This window comes from Pinus tabuliformis, chromosome 2_2 (assembly GCF_031772625.1).
Source record: "Pinus tabuliformis cultivar Carrire ecotype Pingquan chromosome 2_2, CPIR1, whole genome shotgun sequence".
NCBI lineage: Eukaryota > Viridiplantae > Streptophyta > Pinopsida > Pinales > Pinaceae > Pinus > Pinus tabuliformis.
Window position 1 is genome coordinate 428804466 of NC_142300.1, and position 27132 is coordinate 428831597.

A 27132-nucleotide genomic window follows, 5' to 3' on the forward strand; every position below is an offset into this window, starting at 1 on the left:
AGAATAGCATGATATAACTTCATGACATATCGACTCAAAAATAAATAAGGTCATGATATTTATAATAGTAACTAGCTAATATGTTCACATCATAAACTCGTAAATAATTTCAATTCATACATAATAATCACATTTGCTCAATTAGTCTAGATTAATATGACATAATATCACAACATATTAACTCAGACCTGAATGTCATAACCCCAACCATTTGCATAGACCAATCCAAATTAACATCAAGATCTTAAAGTTATAACCCAAATCATCAAGTTACTAGCATATAACAACAAAAAATTATATATCATGCTCATCAACAACATATAAACTAATCACCAAGCTAACTATCATGTAAAAACAACAAATTAACCTATAACATACTCATCAACAACATATAACATAATCATCAGTTTATCTAACATAAAACAACAATAGCAATGCATACAACCACATGTTACTATCATTCATGACTATCTGAAACATGTGCATATAAATACACTAATCAACTAGCATATTTCATGTATGTAACCATAACATCAATAGGTATGTACATAAACCTAATATATATAACCCTAATGCATATAAAAATCCATTAACTAACATACCTACATGACAAACTTACAATACCTATATGACGATTTGCTCTTACTCTAAAGTCCATTGTTGCAACTTCACTTTAATGATCAACATCTTGTGCTTTATCTCAACCAACTCATTAGCATCATAACATGCCAATAACATCATGATGACCTAATTTCACACAGTGACCTCATGCACAACAAATTCATATGAAACCATACATTCATGATGGAACATATTGCAACAGCACCATCAACCTTCACATGGTGACATCACTGCAACCATGTTCAACACCATGAAAATGAAACAAGGACATGGATTATAGGCATAAGAAACATATAAGCAACCGACATGAATGCATTACCAACACACCAACCATCCAGTCTGAGGGGCGAACCATGCTCTGATACCACTATGTAGTATAAGGTATGACCCAAAGAGAGTGCAACCTGCTTTGATACCACTCTGTAACACCATCCTCCCAAATCTACCAAGTAATTGGCCCACCAGGGTAAACATGTGATGAGATGCTACTATGATTAGATTCAACCTCCTATGTGACTTTAACGAAGTGGAATCGATGGAAGCACAACATACTGACCTTGCCCATTAGCTACAAGACTCCCAGGAACCATCCCAATCACTCAGGTAGCTAGCCCCTCAGTCCCACTAGGGGTTTAGGAAACTTGAACCCCAAACACTCCCATGATATGGCCTTGACAGTGTCCAGGAGGATCTAGATGCTCTCATTCCAAGGCATGCCAACATCGAGGTACTATTTTTCCCAGAGTTACGCCAATGTCCTTGAGATTTGAGCCACTTTTTGAGGCCCATATTCCAAGTCGCTACCCATAATTGAATGACACCTTCAGAACAAAGAGATAACAAGGAAACAATGATGAAAATGTAAATATTTGAACAATCCCTTAACTAAACCCATACTAACCATGATAGGCGTTTCATCAAACATATCATGAATATGTAATCTATAAGTGTAAACAACATATTTAGGAATAGGGGTCTCATACTTATGTCGGCACTATGGCTAAAGTATTGTACTTGATGGCAACCCATACAGGTGATAGATCACTGTACAACAGGTCAGTAGCAGAAATTGATGATCAGCTCTCAAATATTGAAGAAAATAAGGGGTACGCAGGTACACCATACAAAAGATGCGTACACGCAGGCATGTCTTAGATAAACTGCGTACATACACGCAGGTCACCCGTTCATGAGGTGCGTACCCCCAGTTCACTCACTTCAAGGCAGAGAAGCGCTCTCACGTGGGGTTTCTTATGTTTGGCCCGTGGTATTTAGCCCGCCGTTCTTGATTCTATGGTTTTGGCCCATGGTATTGTTTTATATTATTATTATTGAGCCCCTATTGATCCATGATTTTAGGAAGAACTTGCCTATATAAAGCAAAGGAGATCATTTGGCTAGACACTTGTGAAATTAAAAGATCTTAAGAGAAGCTAGATCTGAAATCGGTTTGTGAGAGAGAATTGAATCAATACCAAGGAGAAACATGAGAATTACAAGTCGGATCTACTAATGGGTTGATATCTCCTTGGCGCATGTTCAGATCTGTAGATCTGACAGTCTGGGTTATTCTTGAAGTCTTGAAATTATCTATACCCGCAGGTATGCAAGTACAGTGAAAGAAAAGGGCGAAGATACACAGGCGCAGAAGCGCTGCAGGTGCGCAGATACGTAGGTCCAGAAGCACTGAAGATGTGGAGGGGCGCAGGCAGTTCATTGGAGACAGAGCGCAGGTACGCAAGAAGTCTGTGAGCCACAATGCGTGGGTACGCAGGAACACAGTTGGAAACAGTGCATACTTCTACGTAGGTGTTATATGGATGAAGCTGCGTACTTCTCATGAAATCTATTTAGCTGCCCCTGTTTATTGTTGTGTTCTGGGTTTTGAAGTGATGTCTGGTTTCTGGTATTAAGTTCTAATAATAGCAGTGATTGATTAAATGTTTATACATTGATGGATGAATGGATCAGGTTCTTATTGGCTCATTTATGTGATCTGATGGACTAGATCTGATTGATGACTCACTTGTATATGTATTGATCTAGTGCTTGGGTAATTCAGAAGGTTGTTTGATTATGAGCTTCAATGTTGTTAGGCCTAGTATGAAAATTGGATGAAATGTGGCCTTTCAGATTATGTGTATCCAGTCTGAAAATTGATGAAACGTGGTACCTGAAGGAAAGAAGATTGTAGGTCAGCACCTACGTACTAGTATATAAGCTAGTATAAAAGCTAAAGGAAATCTTTGGAGCATTGTTGTAGGTAGCAGCCTGCGTACTAGTAAATGGATCGGCTAGAGCAAAGGGGGTTGTAGCTCCCGTACTGGTATAAGACTGCACCAGTACAAACATTGTAAAAGGATTTTCTTATTAAGAAGAAGATTGAGATGACTTGCAGCAGGTGGTTTTCTCCCGCATTGGGTTTCCACCTTATATCATGATATTCATGTGTGTGCCTTATGTGTGATGATCTACTCTATGTTACTGCATCTGTTAACTGATAATATGGTTGATAATGTTCTAATGCACTTCTTGGAGATCAATTAACTTAATCATAAGAAGTTGTGGAAGTAGCATATATGAATCTGATTATGGAAATGAAAAAGGTTTATTAATGTGATAATACTGATTCACCCCCCCTCTCAATATTATTTCCAACAATTGGTATCAGAGCAGGTCCTTTGATAGAAGCTTGATCGCTTCAAGGAGATCCGTGGAACAATGGGAAAGAAGCTTAAGAAGAAAGCAACTAAGAAAAAGAAGACATCTCAGAAGAACTATGACAGTGGGAGAATCGATTGGGGATTAGGTATAAGAAGCTCTTCAGATTCAGAATCATTTCAGAATGAAGATGAACTATCATGTATGAATTTGCTATCCTCCGATGCTCCAGCTATCTTTCCTTTTGGAAAAGATGAAAGTGATAATGAGACTACTGAATTTGCTCTTATGGGTGAGCAAGAAATATATCAAATTGAGGCAGAATTTAAAAGTCTTACAGACAAAATTAGAACTCAGCAAGATCTGTTGGAAAAAAGGAACTGTGCTTTTGAAAGGGTAACTGCCGATCTAAAAGCTCATCAAGAGAGAGGAAGCAAGGTAAGGAAGCTATTTAAGGACAAGTATCAAAAGTTGTTGAATGAAGTAACATCACTAAGAAATGAAGTCATTGAAAAGAACACAACAATCAAGGAGCTCAGAGATCGATCCAGTTATTATGAAAAACTTGAAGCCACGATCCTCTCACTAAAGGAAGATCTTGAAGAATCAAAGAAGCAGAATGAAGATCTACACCAAGCAATTGAAAAACAAGACAACGAAGTCATCAGCTTAAAATCCCAGCTGGAAAGTGCCGTTGGAGTTCATCAAATGCAGCAGGATCTGAATGAAGAACAAGAAAAGGAGATTCTAAAACTAAGGGAACAAATGGAAGAAGTAAGGAAAGTTGAAGAAGATTTGAAAAAGCAATCTCTTGAAAAGGAAGAACAGCTTCAGGTTGAGGTAAATATCTTGAAAGGTAAATTAGAAGAAAAGGATAAGCTTTTACAATTTCAAGATAGTTATAAAGTCTTGGATGATATTCTTAGTAGTCAAAGGTCTCCTGCTATAAAGACTGGTCTTGGTTTCCATGAATCTATTGAAGGTGAATCGAGTTCACAAGGTGAGACAAGCAACTCTAAAGAAAAATCTAAAGTGATGAACGAAGAAATGAAAGATCAATCTCATCATCAACCAAGGAAAGAGATTCCTCAAAGAAAATCCTTTACTCCTCCTATGAATAATGTTGAATGTTATGTATGTCATAACCTTGGACATGTTGCAGCCAGATGTAGAAGAAGAAGGGTTCAAGATCATCAAACAAACAGATCTTCTCAGTCAAGGTACTTTAATGGATATTTCTTTTCTTGCAATATGTATGGTCACAAAGCTGCTGATTGCTACAAAAGGAATATGAAACATGTAAGATGTTATGCATGTAACAAGCTTGGACATATAGCAAGGGAATGCAGGAACAAAGCACAGACATCACACCAAAAGGAGAAAACATCATCACGCTTGAAGATATGGAGGAAAGAGAAAGTACAGTTAGAAAAAGGTAGCACAGCACAACGTACAGACATACAAGAATCAGAGGTAGCTGAAAGTACAAAACTTCAGTGCCCTGAATCTCATATGCAAACTCCATAAAGGGAAGTCGCGTATATACGCGAGTTGGATACTGTGCAATCACGTATATGATTGTTTGAAGAAAGGCAGTAGGGAAAGTGAAGTTGGAAGTGAATCTGTGAAGTGTGATCTCTCGAGTACAAGATCAGATCTGGGAATCTGACTATCAATAGCATAGAGGAGGACCATTTAATTGGGTTCTAATCAGAGGTACGCAGGTGATACACAGTGAAAGTATGAGGGTACGCAGCGCATCAATGGTCCTGGTGCATAGGTACGCAACAACATAGGAGGTTGAGCTGCGTAGGTACAGTATAAGTACGCGGCGTAACAAAAGGGCACATGCGGACGGACGCGGCGAGACAGAAGAGGCGGTGCGGAGCAAGATCGGAGGTACGCGGCGCGATAGAAGTAAAACCTGCGGAGGTACATAGAAGTACGCGGCGCGATAGAAGCAAAGGATGTGTGAGGTACGCGGCGAAATTGATGGGACAGGTGCATGGGTACGCACTGTAGTAGAAGGCTGTCTGTGTGGATACGCAGAAACACAGAAGGTCAGGTGCTGGGATACACAGAGGAGTGAAAGACGAAGTACGGAGCCACGCAGGTCATATAATGAGAAACTACGTATATGTCTTAAGGCATTTATTGGCTGACTTTACTTGTTGATAAGATCTGACAGATGGCACCAGTTTAGGGGGAGCATATGTTTTTAATGCATTGTTGGCATTATGGGTAATAGTCCCTGGTGATGATGCTTATATAGATAAATGATTCATCTTGCTATGAGTTGTTCACATGGTTCTTGGATCAGATTTGTGGTTGATTCTCTAATGGTGCTTACATGGTAACTTTCATGAGGATAAGGAGAAGCACTTAGCTTAAATTCACATCTTCTTGATGATGAGTCACTCATATGCTACTGTTGACATCATATATTACAATTATGATGCATGATTCCTTTCATTCTTGGCACAAATGGATGTGAATTGTTGGCTGGATACAGGGATGACTATTCAAAGTTGCTTTGTTGAAGACATGATGATGATGATGATAGGTTGTTTCGTACATATGTTGATTGATGCAGATATTCCCAAATGATGATCATGATGGCTATGATGTTTCCGTGATGATTCATGCACTAATGCAAGTTGCTGATCTAGTTGCTGTTGACAGATACTATGGAGTAGATCATATAGTGTTGTTGCTGATGTTTATCTTAGACCTTGCTTACAGTCAGGGGGAGCTTGAGCATGAACAGTAGAGCAGATATTTCAACTTGTTCTCAGAAAAGAGCATTATCAGATTGGTGCACCATGGCATATACAAAGGGGGAGCTCATTCAGAGACTTCAGCAGATCTGGTTTATAGTCAAGGGGAGCATGTTCTTAGGGGGAGCATAACCCTTTGCCCTTGATGTCAAAGGGGGAGAGTGATTTGGTGTTGTTGCCATCAAGTCCAAAGGGGGAGATTGTTGGCATTATGATGCATGTGTTGTACTTGATGGCAACCCTCTCATAGAAGATCATCTCACTTATATACATTCAGATGAATCTACAGAAGAGATATCAGATGTGACATAATACATAGATGCAGGACAGTTCAAAGGAATCAAATGGCAAGTTCTTAGTAAGCTTTGCCATCAAGTCCAAAGGGGGAGATTGTTGGCATTATGGCTAAAGTATTGTCCTTGATGGCAACCCATACAGGTGATAGATCACTGTACAACAGGTCAGTAGCAGAGATTGATGATCAGCTCTCAAATATTGAAGAAAATAAGGGGTACGCAGGTACACCGTACAAAAGATGCGTACACGCAGGCATGTCTTAGATAAACTGCGTACATACACGCAGGTCACCCGTTCATGAGGTGCGTACCCCCAGTTCACTCACTTCAAGGCAGAGAAGCGCGCTCACGTGGGGTTTCTTATGTTTGGCCCGTGGTATTTAGCCCACCGTTCTTGATTCTATGGTTTTGGCCCGTGGTATTGTTTTATATTATTATTATTGAGCCCCTATTGATCCATGATTTTAGGAAGAACTTCCCTATATAAAGCAAGGAGATCATTTGGCTAGACACTTGTGAAATTAAAAGATCTTAAGAGAAGCTAGATCTGAAATCAGTTTGTGAGAGAGAATTGAATCAATACCAAGGAGAAACATGAGAATTACAAGTCGGATCTACTAATGGGTTGATATCTCCTCGGCGCATGTTCAGATCTGTAGATCTGACAGTCTGGGTTATTCTTGAAGTCTTGAAATTATCTATACCCGCAGGTACACAAGTACAGTGAAAGAAAAGGGCAGAGATACAGAGGCGCAGAAGCGCTGCAGGTGCGCAGATACATAGGTCCAGAAGCACTGAAGATGCGGAGGGGCGCAGGCAGTTCATTGGACACAGAGCGCAGGTACGGAGGAAGTCTGTGAGGCACAGTGCGTGGGTACGCAGGAACGCAGTTGGAAACAGTGCGTACTTCTACGCAGGTGTTATATGGATGAAGCTGCGTACTTCTCATGAAATCTATTTAGCTGCCCCTGTTTATTGTTGTGTTCTGGGTTTTGAAGTGATGTCTGGTTTCTGGTATTAAGTTCTGATAACAGTAGTGATTGATTAAATGTTTATACATTGATGGATGAATGGATCAGGTTCTTATTGACTCATTTATGTGATCTAATGAACTAGATCTGATTGATGACTCACTTGTATATGTATTGATCTAGTGCTTGGGTAATTCAGAAGGTTGTTTGATTATGAGCTTCAATGTTGTTAGGCCTAGTATGAAAATTGGATGAAATGTGGCCTTTCAGATTATGTGTATCCAGTCTGAAAATTGATGAAACGTGGTACCTGAAGGAAAGAAGATTGTAGGTCAACACCTACGTACTAGTATCTAAGCTAGTATAAGAGCTAAAGGAAATCTTTGGAGCATTGTTGCAGGTAGCAGCCTGCGTACTAGTAAATGGATCGGCTAGAGCAAAGGGGGTTGTAGCTCCCGTACTGGTATAGTACTACACCAGTACAAATATTGTAAAAGGATTTTCTTATTAAGAAGAAGATTGAGATGACTTGCAGCAGGTGGTTTTCTCCCGCATTGGGTTTCCACCTTATATCATGGTGTTCATGTGTGTGCCTTATGTGTGATGATCTACTCTATGTTACTGCATCTGTTAACTGATAATATGGTTGATAATGTTCTAATGCACTTATTGGAGATCAATTAACTTAATCATAAGAAGTTGTGGAAGTAGCATATATGAATCTGATTATGGAAATGAAAAAGGTTTATTAATGTGATAATACTGATTTACCCCCCCTCTCAGTATTATTTCCAACAACTTATCTAAGAATTGCTATGAAGCATTATTCCCTTATATCATTTGATGCATTATCATCTATTAGGTCATAGATACATTGTTCATTCATTTACAAGTAAAAACATGATGAGAGCCATACATAGCCAATGTAATAAAACACATACATAACCAACATAATAGCAATAGATATACCAAGGAAATCACACCCATATGATCCACATATAAACCAGTATAATACTCATCGAAATACAAGGAGAAATGACCTCATATTGATGATGCAAAATCCAAATCCAGGATGGGACTACCAAGTTTCACCCAACCATAGAATGGTTGATCGAAATCTCTCTTCAGTCATTCACCCCCATGCCATATTCTAAGCAAGAATGTGGGACTCAAACCAAAATAACCAACCAAGGCATCCTGAGGCTAAACCACCTCACCCTCATCAATAGAAACCATGATTTACTATAATTCATATCGGATCACTAGGCCAACATAATGAACATGTAATAATAGGATTTACCATGATCTCCATCCGATCACTAGGCCAAACACGCATGGATGCCACTGGATTTCTCCACCTAGATCGTGAGGAATTTTCCTATCTCCTAGTCTCTCATGATTTACCGTTATCCACAGCAGATCACTAAGCCCTAAACCGAGGCCCACTCTATTGGATTTACTGCATATCAAAAATTTGGATTAATAGGCCCAACGAAGAGTAATGCACCTCTTGGATTTATTGTATATCCCGCCATTCATCGACAATAATTCCTAGGCCCACCGAAGCACACAATCCTAGCTTTACTGCAACCCATAGTTTGGATCGGGGGTTACTAGGTCAGTGGCTTTACCATGATCCACAATCTAGTTTAGGGATCACTAGGCCATGTGTTCTATCATTTGGAGACCCACCTAACTCAGCTTCGAATTCATCCAAAAATCCTGCCCAACCAAAACATGACAACCCAATCACACCACGACTATCTAGAAATGGCAAGGCTAGGATGAAAACACCGTCATACCTGCCAAAACCCATGCCATGATAGCAAAGAAACACATGAAATACCATACATTACAAATCTAGCAAGGAAAACACACATGCAAATTGATACCTGCAAGGCATACTGCTCTAGTTGCTTGATCCTGCTCTTCCTTGCTTGGTATTTTTCTTCCTCTTTGTCTTCTTTACCTTTCTTGATCCAATGTTGAGAAAAATATTGTCAACTAATCCTGAGAAGTCTTTTAATCAATGAGGCCTCTATTTTCTTCATTTTCCATTATTTTCCTTCATTTTCATCCTCACATGCAACCTATGACCTTTCACCTCCTTTTTCTCCTAATTTCCATTATATTCATAAATAAAAGGCCAATAAATGCCTCATGACTTTCCCAAGCCTTTATAATTGCATTTTCCAAGTTCCTTAGCCATAATAAATTGAATGAACACTCATTTGGATGTTTTCCCCAACATTCAACTTGGAATATGTGTCCCATCAACCGTGGTCTTCTATTTTTTACATGGATTTTTAGCCAGGGTTATTACAACATCCATGTATATGGATGATCCGCAATATTTAGAGAAGAAAAACAAGCTTGTCGTGGAGATAAACAGAGTTTAGTTGAGATTCCACCATCAGAGCTGCTCACATCTTGAATCACATTCAATTAATAATATTTCTACCTATAATCGATTGCATAATGGTATTGAGTCTCCAACACAGAAGCATGGAATGCCGCCAGTAGGAACAATAGAAGCGATTAGAAGAAGAGAAGTCATCTTCCAAGGCATGAGGCGATATATGGAGCAAATCAAACAGGGAATAGAACATGAGATTTTGGAGGTTACCAAAGAAATTATTGTATAGTACGTTATCACTCCAGTCAAATCTCATATGAAACTTTCATGGCTCTAGCATAATGTACAATCAAGCTCCAAGACTTTAGTGAGAGAGGCATTAGAGGTGAAGATGCGATATATAGGGGACTTACTAGTTCGGGCCAAAGCCATATCAATAGAGTTCAAGGCATGTCACACATACATTACAAGTGAAGTCCATGAAGAAGAAAATGATTTATCCATTTGATGAGCATTTGTCCCATTATCATTTTTGTCTTATTAGGCTAATTTGCCTTATATAATAAATGACAGTAATGAAGTCAAAGGGACACATGTGGAATGTGAATAGTTACATTGGAATGCAATAGGTCATATATAGAATATGAATATTCATAGAAGTCAATGAGTCATGAGGTAGCTCAAAGTTCATTCTTATTTGCTATAAATAACTCCTCATAACTCAAATAAAGGGTTTGGATTCTTAGAGTCTTGTATTGACTTCTCTAGTATCACATAGGAGATAGAACATTCTTTTGAGAAGCAAGTTGTGGCTTCATGTTCCACTATTGGACATAGTGTTTCATTCATGTAACAATTCACTTGGGATTTTTCACTCTTAATTAGAAGCTCAATGAGACAACACTTCTTCATACATTTATCATAGATATAGTTGGACTATTCTAATAATGTTTATGGTATATGTTGCTTTAATTACATACTAAGTGAATCAACTAATTTTTTGCTTAACTATGGTTGTTATTTAATGAGCATTTTTATGCTTTAATGATTTTTGTTTATTATGTGGACTAATCTGTAGGTATTCAACAAGCCTTTCTCTTCCTTCATGGGTCCCCCTTTAGGATAGTACTAATACTCTTCTAACCAATGGCTCATTTTCCCTACCAATCATGGATGTTCCCTTGTGCACCTTATCATTTGGGTGTCTCACAAACCTCACATACTTGCTTCCCGAAGGATTTGTTTCATTCTCTTGTGTGTAATCATGGCCAACACATATATGTGAAACATTTCCATCAACAGGTGGACCGTATGACTAGATGGGACTCCTACACAAAAAACTGTGAGGTCTAATTCGGACTTCACATCGGGGATATCCCCTTACAATTTTGGTGGTATCCATCACTGTCAAAAAAATATATGCAGATTCTAACTTTCACAGAATATATGCATGACTGCTTAGAAGAAGATACACGTATGTACTCAACTTCTTAGAGGAAAACCATTGTATGGATTTGAAATCATTGAATCATACCCATAATGCAACCATAACATCTATCAACCCTAAATCTCGGCATACACACTATTACAGTCACACATCATTATAACATCATTATAACATCATCATAGATCTATCAAATCATAAATACATTAACCAATATGTATTCATTTCATATCTATCATATCTAATCCATATCCAAGTTCCCTGTGCACACCTGTTTCAAATAAAATCATTCATAAACAATTCAAAACATGCACACCCAACACTTTATCACCATCTCTTTGTATAGTATTTTCCTTAGTCAATACCTTAGATAAATACCTTGGTTATGTTGTAATTATTCTTTGATGGGATCAAATATCCATTGTCAGTTCCAAATACTGTGGTCTAGTAGCATGGAAAAGACCCCTGGTATTCATAATACCATGTTGCACTTAATGTACATAACATCTCTTCACCATACATGCATATTTATGCAATCTTAGTTCACAGGAATTGTGTATACTTTCTCATGCTTTATCCTTTCCATCCACATGTCTCTGAACTGGTATTCCTTTGTTCATATCACATGCATCATATGCATAACCATCATGTTGACATCTATATCAAGTAGGTTTCCATCAAGGACAACACATTATCCATAACACCAACAACCTCCCCCTTTGGACTTGATGGCAACCACTTTGTTGTTTGGACACCACCACTTGTAAATATCTGCAAAAACATTTGTAAACATATCAAGCTAAATGCCAAGCATATTTCCCAATAAATCTCTCCAAACACCAAGCATCTTTCCCCCTTTGAAATCAAGGCCAAAGGGATTACCAATGTTGAATGAAGATTTATCTTCCCTCGTGTAAAGAGGATCACTATAAGGATGATGTTCAGAAGATGAAAACAGTATACTGACTATGCTCCCCCTGAGCATATGCTGAATCTTTTAGAAGATATTCAATGAATTACTTGACTTTATGACTTAACCAAATATGAAATTTCCTATCACCATGGACTCATGCTTACATTAATCACCAAACATAGTGGGGTTACATATTTGACTCAATATTACATCAAATTCCCAAAGTAATGGGATTACATACATAAACGACTTGAACCCAATAGTCCATACTTGACCAAATTTTGCAATGTTTGACAATATGGGTCTTTGCATGACCTTTACATCAAGCAACAAATAGCACCATTATATGACCAATGCTTTCAAGCATCACCAAACAAATTTACTATCACAAGACATAGAACTGAGTAGCATAATCATCAACCAATATCTTTAGCATATCTTTTCATCAATGTCAGAAAGTAATGAATGAACCATGAAAATATCATCATTTAGCAAGTAGTTCTCCAGAAACTTTCATGCCAACAATATGTTATTAGAAGCATAACATATGATCCCCCTGAACTTGTGCCAACTATTCACTATGACATCTGATCATATCATCTCATCAATCATCAAATCCATAAAAAAATAAAGCAACAATGAAATATTTCAGCAACTCATGAGCCATCATAAACCAATATCATTTCTAAGTAAAATACTAGCATCACCAATAGACTGTAACCAATCAATGTCAGAACTAGAAGGAAAAATACTAATTGATTGAATCATATCAAAAACTCTCCCTGAGTCTGTCCCACTATTTCTTCATCTCAGAGAAACATACTCGACTATAAAAATCTAAAACTTGCCTATATACGTGATTTCCCTTCATGTAATACCTGTATAGAAAGTAAAATGTAGTAATTTAGAGTCTCAGCTCCCCCTGAACATGAAATACCATTCAGAATAATTAGCAGAGCAATGAAGCAAAGATCATTCCTAAATTCTATTTGAGATATTGAAAGGAATCACATGGAAGTGACTTTATAAATATATTTGCAACTTGTTCTTTTGAAGGAACATATTCTAGTTTGACCTTTTATCCAGCACTCGTTCTCTCAGAAGGTGATATTTTATTGGAATATGATTTTTTTTGAGTGCACAATGAGATTTTTAGAGGTACTTTTGGCACTAGTATTGTCACAAAGAATAGGTACAACTTAAGGAAAAGTGATTTGAATGTCTTGTAATGTTTGCATCATCCATAGAAGTTGAGTACAACAAGATGCAGCAAAAACATATTCAACCTTAGAAGTAGATAAAGCGATGGAGTTTTGTTTCTTATTGAACCATGATACCAAGCGAGGTTCCAAATAAAATGCTCCTCCACTAGTAGTTTTTCGACCATCAATATTACCTGCCCAACCTGCGTATTGTAAGCATGAAGTGCAAAGTTTTCATTTTTGGGATACCATAAACCAAAATCTTGAGTTCCTTTTAGATACTTGAATATTCTCTTAACTACTTGGAGATGAGATTCTTTAGGATTTTCTTGAAAAAGTCCAACAATCTGAACTACATGCATAATATCTATTCTCGTGCCAGCAAGGTAGAGAAATATTCTAATCATATACCTGTATAATGGTTGATTAACTGAAGGAGAACCATCATTTTGACAAAGACTGCATCCTATTACCATTGGTTTGCATATAAGATTGCAGTCTTCCATTCCATATTTCTTCAAAATTTTCTTGAGGTACTTGGTTTGTGAGATAAAGATACCATTCTTTTTTTGTTGAACTTGAATACCAAGAGAGTAAGTTAGTTCACCAAGTAGAGACATCTCAAATTCTTGCTATATAGCTAAAGGAAATTCTTGACTCATTGATTCTACATTACTTCCAAATATGATGACATCTACATAAACAAAAATTATCAAAATTTTGTTTGTATCAAATTTTATATATAGGTTTCTATCTATAAACCCCTTTCTGAAACCTTGATTTTGCAGATACCTAGAGAGATGATAATACCATGTACGAGGAGATTTTTTTTAATCCAAACAATGCCTTCTTAAGTTTGCAAATGAGATTTTTATCATTGCATAGAATGAAGCCTTCAGGTTGTTTAATATAAACTACTTCTTCTAAATCCCCATTTAAAAACATAGATTTAACATCCATTTGATATGCTTTAACGTTATGAAATCTTGAAAATGCAGGAAACATTCTTATGGCCTCAAGTCTAGCTACAGGTGCAAATGTTTCTTCAAAGTCTATTCATTTCTATTGAGCATATACTTTCCATACAAGTCTTGATTTATTTCTAACTACTTCTCCATATTCATTTAGTTTGTTCTTGAACACTAATTTTGTCCCAATAACATCTTTATCATGAGGTATTGGTACTAATTCACATGTATGGTTATTTTCTATTTTATCAAGTGATTCATCCATTTCCTTAATCCAAAATTCCTCTTTGCTTGCTTGACTCACATTTTGAGTTTCAATTGTGTATAGTAAGGCTAGGTAACTAGAAGTTCCAACAAGATTTCTTCTAGTTTGTACTCAAGCTTGCTATTGACCTAGAATTTGAGCTTTCGAATAATTTTTCTGAACATACATTGAAGGAGTCTTTTCTAATGTTTCTATGTTTTCATTTCCTTCTTTTATTGCTTCACTAATTCCCTCTCCTACAACATTTTGACTTGTAGTAGGAACATGTTCATCATCTATTGTTGTTTCCTTTTTGGTACCTGTGGATGCTTCATCAATCACAACATCAATGCATTCATCAATATTTTTAATCCTTTTATTATAGCATTTATATCCCTTTCTTCTAGAAGATTATCCAAGAAGGATTCATTCATCATCTCTAGATTCAAACTTTCCTAGCTTATCATCATTATTCTTTATGTAACGTTTTCCTCCAAAAAATCTGAAGTGTTTGACAGTTGGAGGCTTACCAAACCATAGTTCATAAGGAGATTTATCATTGTTTACAAAAACATGAGCATTGTTAAGTATATTCACGGTTGTATGTGCTGATTCTCCCCAAAAGGTTTGAGGTGTTCCAGACTCATCAAGCATGGAACATACCATTTGTTGGATTGTTCTGTTCATTACTTTTTCCACTCCATTTTGTTGAGGATTCTTGTATATAGAAAAGTTTTTTTTGATGCCATGTTGTTCATAGAAATTGAAAAAACTCATATGATATAAACTCTCCGCCTCGATCAAATCTAAGACCTTTTATTTTCAAATCTAACTCATTTTCTAACAAAGCCTTGAATACTTTAAATTTATCAAATGCTTCATCTTCGCATTTAAGTAAGCCAATCCAACACATTCTATTTTCTGGTAGAGAGATGTTGGGCAAGTCATGAATTTCTCCCATTCTGCTTGACTTTTATAATTGACAAATGCTTAGATGTTCCAAACTTTTGTTCAAAAGCCACTTTTCTTCTAATTTTCTTAAGTAACAATGCTCTTGGCCACCTTCCAAGTCATATACATTGCTTGGTGTTCTTGTTCTCTTTATTATGATCTTACCTATATCCAAATTCCAAAGCACACAATTCTTTGATCTAAAACAACCTCATGCCCTTAGTCACCCATTTGATTAACACTAAAAAAGTTACGTCTTAATCTATCAATAAAAAATACATTTCTAGCCTTAACCTCTTTCTTTAACAAAACAATTCCCTTCCCTTTGATAGTAGCAGGTGATTTATTTACAAAGGTTACATTTTTTTATTTTATTTTTTTTCGTGGAAAACGTCCGTAATTTTATTCATATGAAAAAATTACATGTTGTAGATGCTATAATCATATGGAGATGGTTGTCCATGAAAAGGACAAAAATACAATAAAAATCAATATAAATATCAGTAGGCCTATGCTTTTCTGCCCTTTTTCTTGTCCACCCTTCTCCAGCCCTCTAATTCAGGAGTGGGTGAAATTATGGCCAGCTGGTTATCCAATGTGTTCAATGGTAGTTCCTTGTCAGATTTAGATCATTCTGATCCATGAGTTATTTTTATTCCACTTACTTCCAGTTGAGGTTCTTGATGCTGTTGTATATTATTTGGCTCCATATGACCATCAGGGGTAGTTTCATCCTGATTATGTTTCTGTCCCGAGTAAACACCAGTTTCCATTTGGTTCTCTAGAGGTTCTGACTGCAAGTCCTCCTCTTCTTCCATTAGGTCAGTCTGCTACCATCCTTTGGGATCTTTTTGTTGTTTCTTTTTTCCTTTGGAGTCCTTTCTGGTTAGCAGGCAATTGTATTGGAGGTGTCCAGTTTGTAGGCAGCTACGACATCTGAAAGCAGTATTCTCATAGTCGAGCGGTTGAGTCCTCAATGTATTGTTGTAGTTAAATTTGATGTGATCAGGCAAGCCCTGACTTAGGTCCACTTCTACACATATTCTGGAAAATGCGATGATTCCCTTGCTAACTCCGTCTTCATCAATTTTTAGGAATTTCCCCGGGAATTCCCAATGGCTGATAAAAATTTGTAATGCCAAAAGTGTAGAGGGAGGTTATGGATCCTCACCCAAACATGCATTGTGGAAATTTTCATAGCGTTTGCATCAAATTCATCAAACCATGGAGTGATGAAGAGGCCAGCATTGCCCCAAAACCAAGGCCCCTGATTGATAATACTGTCTCGTTCTTGTTCTATGCTAAAGCTAACAATGAAAAATCCCTTTGAGCATAAATGTATATCACAGTTTCTTGACCATGTGGAGTAAATCCAATGATGCAGAGCATCGGATTTTGGCTAGAAACCATTAAATCTACAAATGACAGCATTTTTGGATAGTTCAATGTGTAGTTCAGTTACCTCTGGTAGATGTACTTGGAGCGTTGGTGATTCCATTTTTTGTTCCACTAAATAGGGACCTGGTAACTCTGGTGCTAGTGCTGATTTATGCTGCATTTTTCCTTTTGCCTTTACTACATCTCAAAAAGAGCCTGTGTTTTCTGGTCTATCTCCATTGTATCCTCCACGTAGTCACAGATTAAGGAAAGTGGTTGAATCATTATTGATACCATATTCCTGAAGTGAGAGGAGATCCTGTAGACTGTGACCAGAGAATATCAGGTTTTGGTATTTGGTGGGTGTCCCAATTTGGTTCTGTATTTCCTTCTTTAGCTCCTATATATTCAGCCCCTTTTTGAGCCTCATATAATGATGGCTTCCCCCAATCTTTTTGACGAAGATTTTAATCCATTCTTCACCCACGCAGTATGAATCAATCACTTTGGAGCCATAATCCATTAATATGGGCGTACTTCCTTCAAACCTCACTGCACCCTAGCTTTTTATATATTTTCCGCTTCCCGCTACTTCGAGATTCCGTTTATTTAGGTCATTTTTTGTGTACTCTATCATAGCGCCAAGATTTATGTGGCCCGCTGTAGTCGGCTCCCTTTTCCATGCATAGGATTTTTCCAGAACAGATTGGAGCCAGCACGTTGTATGACCTTCTTCTCGTATCCATGCTCGCAGCAGCCTATTGGTGAAAAATCTATTGCCAGGGGGTGGCGATTGCAGCACAGGTAGTGGTAAGACAAAAACAAATCTCGACATGTCCGGTGCCGAAGCCATCGTCCAACCGAGTTGTGGCAAGAGAAATCATGATAGATGCTCAGGCAAAGTAAACAGGAGGACATTGCCCCTGTCGAGAAGTCTGAGTGCACGCAGGTTTTGGCCAAAGAAACCCATTTTGTAAATGAATAAAATGAAATGTTACCTCTTCTAGACGTGGTTCTTTTCCGAGGAGAGAGGGAACACCTACCGAATTGCGACCACCTTCGAGCGATCGATTGTGAGCTTGGGGCATGGTCCCTGCAAACAAAAAGGGAGCATTCGCCATTGATGGTTGCTGGGCTCAACTCCCGCCTCTTTCGTCCACTTCTTACAAAGGTTACGTTATTTTCTTTCTTCATTTCATTAAAAGACATAAACTTGTCTTTGTCACCTATCATATGATTTGAACATCTGTTGTCAATGTACCACATATTTTCTTGATCTCTTGCATACAAAGCTAGACCACAATTTTCAGATTCTATGGTTTTCTTTTCCCATACCTTGGGTGTTATCAACTTTTGTTCATGATAATGGGATGGTCTCATTCTTCTTCTACATTCAGTTTCTTTACACCGAAATTTATTAAAAAAAAAACGTTTTGTTTCAGCTTGAAGAGGTGAGAAAACATTATAAGAGTATTTTGTTGACCTAAACTCATTTTTTTGTTTTTTTCTTCTCTAGTTATAATAGTTTTATAAGTGAGACACTGAAAAACTTTATGAACAAAATTATGACAGGCAAAGTATTTACCATTGAAGTAGGAGTACTTGGGAGTATAGTACATTTTTTAGTAGATTCCCCTTTGATTGTTGTTATAGCTCCAAATCTCACTCTTATGGTTTGTGATGCTGCACTTATGGCCTAGGGCAACCCCTCCTTCCAGACCTGGTCCAAAAATTTAAAAAACAGTGTTTTATTCCCTATACGCGACTTTGCCCTGTGTTAAATGCGTGTACACGCGGGCCTGTCATACCCAACCCGCGTGTATCTATTAAAACACTTAAAAAAAATATAATTTCCTCTTTTTCGGGCGGTGATCGCGGGTTTACCTGCTGGATCACCTGCTAGTGCCCGTGGCCCAACTGTTCCCAACCAACTCCTAACTAAAAAACTACTTTGGAGAGGGTATAAAAAGACATCAAAGGGAAGGCCAAAGGGAGAGAGAGAGGAGAGCAAGATTATTATGCTGAGATTTTTCCCTTAGACCAGGTCTGAAGTCCTTGGTGCATTCTGCACTTCCCCCATTTTGCATAGGAAACCCTTGTTTCCATGTGTATTGGTGATCATTCATCCTTGACATCATCATTGAGTAAGACTTGGAAGGAGCTCTTGTTGGAGGCTGGAGGCTGGAACGAATCCGGGAGGAAGCTTGCTTGGAGCCTGCTGAAGGTGTTCAGGTGATATCTTTCCGATATATGTACTTTATTTGCCTTTATATATAAAGAAACACGTCTTTGTTCCCGAATAATCTTTCTTTATGCTTATGAGATTCTTGTGTTGAATTCTTATGAAAGTGGTTACTTAAAGACTTTTTATAACTAACTTTATAGCATAAAGATGATTTATATATAAACTTCTATACATGTACTGTTGTGTTCTTTGATTTGTTTGTCTTGCAGGTCAAAGAAAGAAGAAGGGAACTCCAAGAAGGGTTTGCAACCTAACGGTCTTCTCGAACGTAGGACCTTAGGTATGTACCCTAAACATTAGGATTTGCTTAAAAGTAAAAAAGATGGCTGTGTGTGTGTGTTTCTTTGAATAAGCAATTTTCAGTCTGGTAGAGTCTTAGCCCAAAGGACCCTAGGGGTACTTTCCCTTCAACCAGAATTGGCGACTCCACTGGGGACAACACTCTTGTTGTTCCTAGTTTGGGTAGTCCTCAAGCCAATCAAGGCTCAGTCCCTCTGTTTGTTGGTTCTGACTGTCTGATATTTTCTTGAACTCCAAGCTTTTCCAGTTTTTCAGTTTGTGTTTTTTTTATTTTTCTTGAAAGACTTCAGATACGCACTTTTTCTGGATTACAGAAGCGTATATACGCAAGTTGCACTAAGTAAACCCGCGTATACGCAGGTTTCCTTAGTTACAGTCGCGTATACACGCATTCTGCAAGTAATTGCAGGCGCGTATATCACATAATTTTCAAGATTTATAATTTTTCTTTTGCTGAATGTTTGTCTGGTGGTTTGGGTCAGTTTAAAACAGTCAATTTCCAGTGACAGTTCTCTGTTTAACAGGGGGCATCTTGTTTCGAACTCTCTCTAGTTATAAGGAGTGCTTGTCTTGTTTTTCGTTGATTGCAAGCGTCATTGATTTTTGACACACAAGATTTCTGTTTAAGAATCTTGATTGCTCTGTTTCGGTAGAGTGGGAAGATTGTCTTCACATCTTTGTGTCCATTTTGTTTTCATGACATTTGTGTTTGCTTAACGAAATCATTTATATGACCATTTACTCCTTTGTTTCGGGAAATTTGTTTGTTACCAGTTTCTTGAAACTTGTCTTTTGATATTTTGGACTTTCATTGCTGCTTTTGATTGTCAAAAGCGTTTTCGAACACATTTTATTTTTGTTGAGTTTTCATCATTTGAAAGGTGTCAATTCACAAAAGTGTTTGGTGGCTTGTTTGTCAATCATTAGTGTCAGTATTTTTGAGAGTTTTCCTTTGAAAAAGACTTTTTGGTTTGATTGAAAGAAAATCTTTTGAAAGTTTTTGAGTTTCGCTTTCTTAAACTTGCTTCTCATTTGATTTCCTTTTTTGCGAAGTGAAAGTGCTTTGTTTTTATCTTAAAACTTGTTTTTATTGTTTGGACGAAATGATTAGTAACAAATCATCTTCTATCTAAGCATTTCAGTGGCAAGACAAAATTTGGTAAAGCAGCAACTTTCCTTCTTTGTTTTTAGAGTAGTCTTTGAATCGTGCATCCACATTTAGTTCTTGCATTAGGGTAAGATTTGCATCTCTTTTTAGGCATATTTAGTTTTGTTAGTTTTTGTGTGTGTGGAGTCTGAAAAGAAAAAGGAAAAATATTTTTTTTATATTACAAGTGCCTTCTGAACCTCATAGAAATTGCTATTCATCGAAAACAAAAGTGCATATGCATGTAGCTAAGTTTTATTAATTTCTTTTGCGTCCATAAAACACCACAAGTTTCACCTCCATTACCTTTGACTTAAAGAACAGCCTAATAAAATCAAGCGCTTAATTAAAATCCACTAGAACTTTTTGTTTTAGTTATTACACCAACAAGTTTAGGATTTTAGGGCCTTGGATTAGGCGAGTGGAGAGTTAACTCTCCAAGGCCACACAAAACGTCAAACATAAGAGTCTGATTAAAGAGAGTAAATCCAATAGCGTTAGGAAGACCAGGAAAGCTCTGGATCTGGGAGTTAAGCACGAGGGTCTGTGAAGACAGGGAAGAGAGATACCCCCTCTCCTACTTGTCCGAACTTACCTCACGACTGTTCCGCCTGGCTTCTGCGACGAGTTGGTACCCATAGTTGCCTCTCCTAGGGATCTGCATAGGTGGCTGTGGAGGGGAATCCCGTGGCACCTGAGGTCGACGTTGTATCACTCTCGACAGTACTTCCGGAGGGCACCCTTGCGAAGCTTGGGGGCTTGCACTGGCGCAGACTGTTTTTAGGAGGTCAGCGTAACTTCCTCTGATACCTTCGCTGATAGGACTGGGCCCTCATCATCCCAGACTATCCTCGGAAGGCCCTTTGATTCACTTTCTCGTATTTTGGTGTCCGGTCTCAATCACCCGGAGCGGAAATACTTGAAAGTTGTTTGACTGGCTGTATCTTTAGGAACTTTATACTGTGTGCTCTGTGCTCCTAGTCGGCTTAGCTTTTAATTTTTTGAGTCTTTAGTTAGATCTTAACAAAAAATTCAAAGTGGCTGACCGGTCTCCAAGACGGTCTCGAAGACTTCGTGGTCTCTCGCCACCTAGTTTAGAGCCTTCTCCTAGAAGGCGCAGAGGGAATACTACCGGTGGGGTCCGTCCCACGCTGGTTGACGCATCGGGGATTGATCCTCCTCTCGGGGATATTAGCGGCCAAGCAAGGCCTGGTACTTTTGAACAAGAGAGGGACACTCCAGTCTTTTCTCAAGTTCGCTTTCAAGCGGAGAATAACGTAGAGGTAGAAGAACTTTCAGAATCATTAGTGATTCCAAATTCTCCACTACCATCTAGTTATCCAGACGTATTGCAATACGTTGGGCCTCCATTATATAGACCAGCGAGTCCAGGTTACGCTACGCGCTTACCATTTATAATCACTACTGGAAGCATGGCTTCCACGAGCACTGCGACTATGCAGACCCCAACATCGGTGCAAGGGGGAGGAACCATTTCCATCCCCTCCGCTTCCTTATTCGGATCGTTTGCTAGCACATCTTTGGTTGGGTCTACCTCCATTCCGTCCACGAGTGGAAATGCCCAAACCAATGCTTTTAGTACTGGTTCCTTCCTTTTTGGCACCCAATCACAGGGTATTCCGTCAGTTCCGTTCAGTGCCGCTACGTCCATGATGGGCGGATCGGCTTCATTTCAGGGTTTTCCTTTTGGAAGTGGTCATATCCCACATTCCAACCCAACGGTAGGATCCATGCCTTTTTCTTCAATAGGACAAAGCAGCAATCCTTTCCAAGGTTGGGTACTTTATTACCCAACTGGTCAGTTGATGACATCGAGAGGTGTGTGTATCGGTCCTGCTTCAAACAATATGGCCGAGTATACAGCCGTTATCAATTTACTATCCGAGGCAATCTCTTATGGGATCGACTCGTTGGTAGTGTATCTTGATTCTCAATTGATAGTGTCTCAGTTAAATAACATTTATCGGGTTAGAGATCCATCATTATATCGCCAATATTTAAGGGTGAGGTTGTTGCAAAGATCATTTATTTACATTAATTATTTGCACATTCCAAGATCTCAAAATTGGTTAGCTGATTCTATCGCTAATCAAGCATTAGACTGGCATATCAATCATTCATCATCATAAAATCATGCATCAAAAAGTCAAACTGTATATATATATATATATCGCAAAGCGTCTCGAGTGTACATATGTGTGTCCAAAATATACAAAATTGGGACTCAAATGCCCATAATCATGTCAGGCATATCTAATGCCTCGGCTCTGGATGAGCAGCTAAATAACTAACTATAGCAGTGGCCACGCACCGAAAGACGCGAACCCAGTCACGTGGCATCCCAACCACATGACGCTGCATATCTCGAGGAAGGTCCTCTATCTCGGCCATCGGTACTTGGTAGCTCAATCTCGCCAAGTGTCGCTGGACGTTGTTGAGGGTCCTTTCCGCATTCGCAGCCTCCTCTTCGGCTCCTCGGCCACGCCGTCCATGCCGTGGGAATCCATCTGGTCGCACGGGCCCAATGTCTGGAACATGATCATCATATCAGTCATTTGAATCTCATCAAAAAAAAATATATATTTTTCAAAGTTCATCATTATACTTGAAAAATCCTAAAAATCAAAAAATCTTACCGATCTCGCCCCATGCTACATCTGGTGGCAACACTAAGTTAGGATCTCCTCGGAAATCCAGTCCAGCATAGGGGTAGTCGTCTATGGCAATGATCTGTTGCTCCCACCAAGCAAAAAAGTCGTCGTCGAATGCATTCCTGGGCACTTCCCCACCCCCCAGACGTTTCATCAAGTCAGCTCACCGGCCCATGCGTGGATCACGTGGACTACTGATGGGAACTGCTACCCTGGGGCGGAGTGCGGGAACCTTCTCGAAGAAAAAAGTACATAAAATGGTTCCGTACCCAAAGTTCTTGGTCTGTCCCCTCCTGATAGAAGCAAGCTGCTCCTTCATGTTGGCAAGTAGAGGAGTACACCAGTCAAACACCGTGGTGAGACAGTCCACTGCTACGCTCATGTTTACCCGTGATGCCTGATGTAGCGAAGATGATCTGTTCACTCGAGCTATGGTGAACAAGATTATCCGCAGTGAGAAACTCGCCACGTGTGGGATCGAGATCTGACTCCCGACCTTCCGATGACCTGGGCAGTAAAGTTGTACATAGTCGTCTACACTGAGACTATTCCGGGTCCTGCCCCGGGAGTGTACTACCTCTCCCCTTCGGGAAAGGCCCGTGATGAAATATATATCTTCCACTTCTATCCTGAGTGGCATCTGATCAATCATAAAAGCTTCTTCCTCGACATCCCAATAATCAATAAGTCTCTCGAGCAGACGCACATTTGCTTTCATATTCGGCAACTTGAAGAATTTTAACAATCCGCATCCCCGTAAGGCATCTAATGCCTCATCATTGTCCATAACTTCATTATCTACAGCTGAGTGCTCTCTTTCACGCCATGTGAGAGTCATCCTGGAAGAAAAAATCATTTTCATCCATTAGTTTTATGTATAAAAATTTTTCGCTGCGCACACGCGGTTTACCCTATACACAGTCGCGTGTAGGGCCGTCGTATACGCGATTTATATACATCCAACCTGCGTGTACGCCGCAGAGCGATTTTTTGCAAAAATCTAACGGTGAAACATTAATTAAACTTCCTAAAAACTATCACAATTGATTGCAAGACAAGTTTAGTGCTTACCTGGAAGTTTTCGGCAAGTTTGAACGGTGGAATAAGTCACGGGGAAAGTTTGCTCCTTTTGCTCCACAATTTGCTCTCCAAGTCAAACGGTGAAAATGGTAAGTCCAAAATTTCTTTTTATAAGTTTTGAAAATGAAAAATTTTTTCAAAATTTTATTTTGTTTGGTTTCATGTCACTTTTAACTTGGGAGCTTGGAATGTCGAGATTGAGTTGTTTTTCAGGACATTTTTGGACATTTTTCGACGGTTCGAGACGGTTCCGTGACTGCTGACCCGTCATGGCAGGTATCGTGTTCTCACTGGCATATAGGTTAGGGACACCATTTTTCCGTTGCATTATGCATACTAGCCTCCATTTGACCGATACATCTGCCGTAGGGTCGACCCCATCATGTTATGGTTCGCAAGCCATTTTCACTCGCCGATTCTTTAAATCATGACATGATGGTAGAGCCATCCTTTTACATGGGCATCCTAGTTAGCACCTCACTGACATTTGTTGCCCATGCTGCTTCGTTTTGAGTAGGCTTGGGAGTCCTCTGTAGTCCCACCATGACTTATGCGTTGAAGACTCATTCTTCTTTGCTTCTTCGTTTCGTTCTGGCCTTATACCCCAGAGGCTCCTATGTGTGTTGAGTTGTACTTCTGCATTGCATGTTGACCATTTGCACCTTTTGGCCTATAGCCGGCTTCACTTGGACTCGTGTTTAAGCCCACTTTTGACCATGACGTCTGCAAAATCAACCTTGCATACCCTTGACCTCTGCAGCTTGACATACCCAGACCCGTGGAAGGGACATACCTCTGAGTGTCACTGACCAGTTTTTCACCTCCCTGCATTGAGCATAGGAACGTTCCTTTCCCAGGAACTAGATCATCTGTTTCACCGACACTCGTTCTTTCCACTGTACCATAGCATTCTTTTATTCTTTTTACGGCTTATCAGAAAAAGACAAAAAAAATTAAATATTCCAAAAAGAGCGGGAACAGGGACATTATTTCCATTTATTGTTGGCAGCTAGAGTTAGTCATGTCGCCCTTGAACAAAGCACTCAAAACAAAGTCTCCTCCGCATGGGTGGGATTTAGTTTGACTTAGGTAAGCCATAGCCTTGTTATCGAGTCAGTTCTCCCCCGATTGGTTATCTCTTCCAATCATATGGAGGGTTCGTTTGTGCCTCCTGCATGACGAACTTATACAGATTCATTATATGCTACCACATAGTCACATTGAGTCGTGCTTTTGTTCAAGGGAAGTTAGCCTGAGTCGGCCTTTCTGCGGTGTCTCTTGACTCATTTTTCAGTCGGCCATCCCTGGTTGTCAATGTCATGTCTATCATCACATCAGTTATATTGGTCCTTCACTCGTGCCGGTTTGAGAAGGTCCCCATTGACTTCTTGCTGGCGGGTCTTGTCCTTATCGACGACGACACATTGCTCTGAGGGCAGACCTAGAGACCGCACCCTGGCCCTATTTTCATTATTGATAGGTCACCTTGTGCTCAGCATCGATCAGTATCATGGGTCTTTGACTGAGTGGTTTCCCTTGTGTTCGACATCAGCATACATTATCACACATTGGGATTCGTGCAGTACCTTGGTTTCCATTTGACCCTATTGGTGGATACCTCGCCTCTGTGTCAGCTTTCATTATTGGTTGGTTCAGAGGGTTTCTGCAGTGCGCTAGCCACATCTTGTGTACGCCGGAAACGTACTTCGGTTGGGTTACTACATCTTTTTCGTCCGATTCCTTCCACATTATTGGCCTACGGGTTACACTCGCGCTAGATTGATGGAGGATGCCTTAATGCCTTCCTTCTAGGGGATCTTTCCCTATCGACTCCGACTCATTGCTCTGGGGCAAAGATCTAGAGTCCATTTGGCAGTACCTTGGGGTTTGCAGTCATTAGTGGCAGATTCCTCGCTATCGACAGTGGGAAACCATCATTGTCTCCTGATTGATAGATTCTTACAGGTGTTCGACTTCAGCTCATCTATTCACACTTGTTAGATTGTACTGGGTACCTTGACGCTCATTATCATTATCGGTGAGTAGTCTCGCGTTTGTTAACGGTATACATCAATGACCGGTAATCAAACGATTTCTCACATGGTCGACTTCAGATCATTTATTCCCATGGTGTAGAAATGTACCACGGCGGTCGGTGAAGACCTCAGGTTGTATCAGCATTCATTGGTTCACTTGACAGTTGCTCCTGTTGCTGCTCGTTGATACCACTCCACCTTGTATGTTGCAGTCAGTTATGGCGACATTCTATATGCTGGCACCTGAGTTTACAGTGTAGTACCATCCTATTCCATCATGTTCAGTTGGTACCTTATGGGATCAGTCTTTGATTTCAGTGATCCGTTGCATCTTTCAGCATCATTGACAGTTTTATATGTGATATTCAGACATGTACTTACTTATTATGATCAGATGATCCATTATGTATTTTACAGTCATTTATACTTGTATACTTAGTGGATCCGCTTGTACTTGATATGCGGACATGCTTTACTTTTCCTGAGCATGGGTATGCCCGCCTCAGACAGTGTTTCTTTCTGATCTCCTTTCGGTGGCTTGGCAGGCTGAATTCTGGTGAAGTCCTCCTCGGTTTTTCGGCAGAGTTCCTTTCCTTGTACTTACTTAATATATTTCGGCCATCATGTTCCCCTTCTGACCTCATACATTAGGGGGCATCTGTTATAGCTCCAAATCTCACTCTTATGGTTTGTGATGCTGCACTTATGGCCTAGGGCAACCCCTCCTTCCAGACCTGGTCCAAAAATTTAAAAAACAGTGTTTTATTCCCTATACGCGACTTTGCCCTGTGTTAAACGTGTGTACACGCGGGTCTGTCATACCCAACCCGCGTGTATCTATTAAAACACTTAAAAAAAATATAATTTCCTC